Genomic DNA, 4,292 nt, shown 5'->3' on the forward strand with positions numbered 1-4,292 from the left:
TATCCGACAATACATTATTCTCGTCTATCCACCTCACCTATTGCCTGTTGATAATAGTTTCGAAGATTTTCGAGTGGGAGCTCGTCAAACTCACTACTACTACTACTGAACCAGACATGCACCTCGTCCATATTCCTCTGCGGAACTTCTAACGAATTGGTACATGTTGGAATGTGTGTGTACGTGTAGAGTATGAACCTTCCGTGAAGTTTCTTTCTGTGTAATGGTTATGTGTAGTGCTGCCATCTGCAATCAATTTTTTTAACTATGAGTTTTTTCTCAAATCATATTGAGTGAAGTGTAATGAATGAATAATTATAGAATGAATATTAAGTGCGTAGGCCTGTTGCTCTCTGCTGCGAGACTTTCCAACGGGGAGATCGGCTCGCCGTCAAACTCACTGGACGATAATTAGATACAGCTTCTCCTCTACTCTTTTTAAATATCGGAACAACATTACCAAGCTTCCAATCGTTTCGGACGATACCCTCAGCAACACTACTCTTGTAAATCTGTGTGACTAGCAATAACAATTCATTAGCACATTCCCTGAGGACCGTGGGATAGATATCATCTGGTCCTGGTGCATTGCTTACACATACATTTTTTAGAAGATTTAGGACCTCCACGTCTTCCACTTGAATATCATTGAGGATTATATTAACCCATGCAACACTCGTATTTAGATAAAAACCGACGCGAAAAGCCATTGAAAGTACTACACATGCCTACATTGCTCTCAACCCTATACCTTAATATCGAGAGGGGGCCAACTGTCCCTTTACATCCATTACTGACGTATCTAAAAAATATTTTTGTGTCAGAGCCAATGTTATCTGCCAACCTAGATTCAACTTCCTTTTTACTATCCTTTATAGTTTTCTTCAATGCCCTTCTTTTATCAGTAAACAATGACAGGTCAACTCGTCCACTTTTATACTCTCTGGATGCTCTTTTCTTTTCAAGATAAAGGTTACGCACGCTATCCGTGAACCATAGAGGGTGTGATGTACAACACGCTTTTTTTGAACAAAGGGTATGACGTCGTGCAAAATAGAGGATAGCTTCGTATTAAATTTTTACCATTGACGTGCCACCCCGACAGATTCCACCGGTCTTTAAAGACTTACACTAACCGTTCTCTCAAAACATCAAAGTTCTCCGAAAACAAGGAACCAGTCTTTTGTTATCAACCTTACCTGGAGAAAAGTTAGTGAAAACTGGCGACACGATGATCACTGGAAGAAAACTTGTCCCCCACTGAAACATGTTCAACAAGATCCTCGAAACTAGTAAGAACTAAATCCAAAATACCGGTACCCCTAGTGGCTTCTGATACAAAAATTTATCGAGCACCAACTTAAGAAAGTCTCTTTCATATTGATCTCTAGCTGAAACATTCTCCCAATCTATACCCGGGTAATTTAAATCCCCTATTATTACAACCCTCTTACGCTTACACATGTAGGAAATTTCATCATGAAGTTTGGCGATGTAGTTTGGATCACTATTCGGTGGATTGTAACAAACCCCAACAATAAGTTTATGACGTCTTTTGTTTTCAAGCTCAACCCATGGTATGCAAGAGGGCCTGGGTTCGTGTCCCGGCGGAGACTTGATGACTTTTTTTTCCGAATTCACCTCAGCATAATATCCGGAAAATAACTGTTTCCTTGATATCTCGGGCTGAGAAAAAAGCCATCTATCTCACTCTCAACCCATATAGTTTCAATATCACTTCTGTGCATGTTACACTCTCTAGCCTTCAAACATGATCTCACGTATATCAACACTCCACCCCTTTCCTATCTATTTCTCAAAAAAGTGTCGTATCCTGAGATGTGTAAGAAAGATCCATCCCTCATCTTTTGCCCAAGATTCTGCAATGGCTATAAGATCCAGGCCCTCCACATCTATCATAGTTTCTAATAAATTTTTATTACCCAAGCTCCTGGCATTTATTGGCACACATTTTAATTTGCCCTGTGATTTAGTGTCAATCAAGAAATCATTCAAGTCAGAGGTGGGTAATTCACGTCCCATATTGTTGTTATTAACAATAACTAAACCGGATCTCCGTCTACGGGGTCTGGGAGTAAAAAAACCTGACCTGTGAGTCTATCATAAACCTCCCAGACTTCACTCCTATTCGGATGAATCCCATCGCAACGAAGCCACCTGTCGGTAAATGCGTGAAGCTCCAAGAACGTGACCCCAAGTGAGGAGCAAATGTCCTTCAGGGCTAAATTGAATTGGTGTATCCTACTTGTATGTAGCCCCTACTACCCTCTGGCAGTACTGGAATCGCTGCCACATCTGAACCCACTCCCGAGCGGATAATAATAAGTCCTGGTACTCTGACAGAGACTCAAGTATATTTGCTTCTACCCCTCCAGTAAGACAGCAGCGCTTGAAACCTCGAAAATCCCTACACACTCTGTTCCTTATCCATAGAATCGCTGATGATTGAACCCCTATCACTGTCACCCTCTACCTGATCCACAACCACCCATTCACCTTCTAAACTGTCTGGTTGTTCGTGGAGATTGCTTCTTCATCGACAGATGGCTCCGTTATAACTGGGCCTTCTAAAACCGTAACTCTATTCATTAACGTTTCGGCCTCGTGTTGCAACCTTGCCCTATCCAAACACTATCGGCTACTATCCCCCCTAGATCAGGGAAAGCTCCCGTCACAAAGTCTACACAATACTAATCGAGGCATACTAACACTATTGTAGAAAACGATACTAACACTTAAAAAAATACAGAAACGTTAGCAGGAAAATAAAATAACGTAAAATACATTACAATGCAAAATGTACGAGTGTACGAAAACATTAAGTAAAATAAAAATGAACAACACTAAATCACGAAGAAGAAATATACATACAGGGTGGGCAAAAAGTCCGTAGAAACTTTATAAATGAATAAAAACTGGAAAAATTACCGAAATAAAAAACTGTTTGCAGGTTTAGCATCGCTAGGTCACAGGAATTTTTGTAAGACAGTGAAAAAAATAACTCTAAAAACAGCTGAGGGGGGTGCTGACGTACACAAGTCAAATAAGAGATACGCAAATAATGAACAGAATGCCTCCAAATCGTTTATTACAGCAGTATGTGTTCCACATGACCACTACCACAGGGGATAACACATTATCACACATTATACACATTATGTGTTATCCCCTGTGGTGGTTATGTTGAACACATACTGCTGTAATAAACGATTTGGATCTTTGATTTTTTACGATGATTTCGTATCTTTTCTTTGACTTGTGTACGTCAGCGCCACCTATCAGCTGTTTTTTTCCTGTCTTAAAAAAATTACCGTGACCTTAGCGATGCTAACCCTGCAAACCGTTTTTTATTTCGGTTACTTTTCCGGTTTTTATGAATTTTTAATGTTTCTACTGACTTTTTGCCCACCCTGTTTATACAACACACCCCTAAAAAGTATTAAGATGCAAAGTACAATTTATACTTATTAGTATTAGGGGGGGTCATTCAAGTATTACGTCAGCATCGAGGGGGGTTTTCGGATGTGCTGACTTTTGATGACGGGGGGGGAGGGTTTGAAGGTTACTTACGTCATCAAAAACCCCTTTTTGAAGATATGAAATAGTCTAAGCTGCTGACGAAATTTTCCTGACGGTGGGGGGGGGGGGAGTCAGTGTTTTGCTGACTTTTGCTGACAAGGGGGGAGGGGTCAAAAATAGCTGAAAATCTACTTACATAATACTTGAATGGCCCCTAGCTAACTATCTATTCACTAAGACTAAAACAAATGAAAAAAATAAAAATTACTGAGAATATCCGGGAAAAAGTATACACTGTTAGCTAACACTAACGCCCAAAAAACACACGAAATCAAAATCAAAGAAGCGGGAAAACACCAAAATGGCGCTAAACAAAAAACGAGATAATCCCTCCTATACTAGCGCGTGGGCAAAGAAATTGATTATCGGCAAAAAAAAACCTGTCACAAATCTGGTGAAAGTACAATGAAAATGAAATGAGAGCGAGAAAAAAGTTTAAGTCAATCGAAAATACACAACGAAAATTAAAAAAGTTGAGAGCAATAAAAAAAGCACTTACTCGCCAAGCCAACAATGTGCAGCCCCAAAAATCCGGTGACAAAATCAAACCAAAGAGTAAATTAAACATACAATGTAGAAAAATAAAGAAAACATCGCAGAGAGAGTGACCCAAAGAAAATAAAAAATAAATAAATGAAAAATAACTGCTAATTCAGCGAGAAAGTTGGTAGTCCAAGAAACATGAGAAGGAA

The sequence above is a fragment of the Pholcus phalangioides genome, unplaced genomic scaffold (assembly GCF_987345545.1).
Source record: "Pholcus phalangioides strain wild (caught in Gottingen) unplaced genomic scaffold, Ppha-v1.0 ptg000017l_1, whole genome shotgun sequence".
Lineage (NCBI taxonomy): Eukaryota > Metazoa > Arthropoda > Arachnida > Araneae > Pholcidae > Pholcus > Pholcus phalangioides.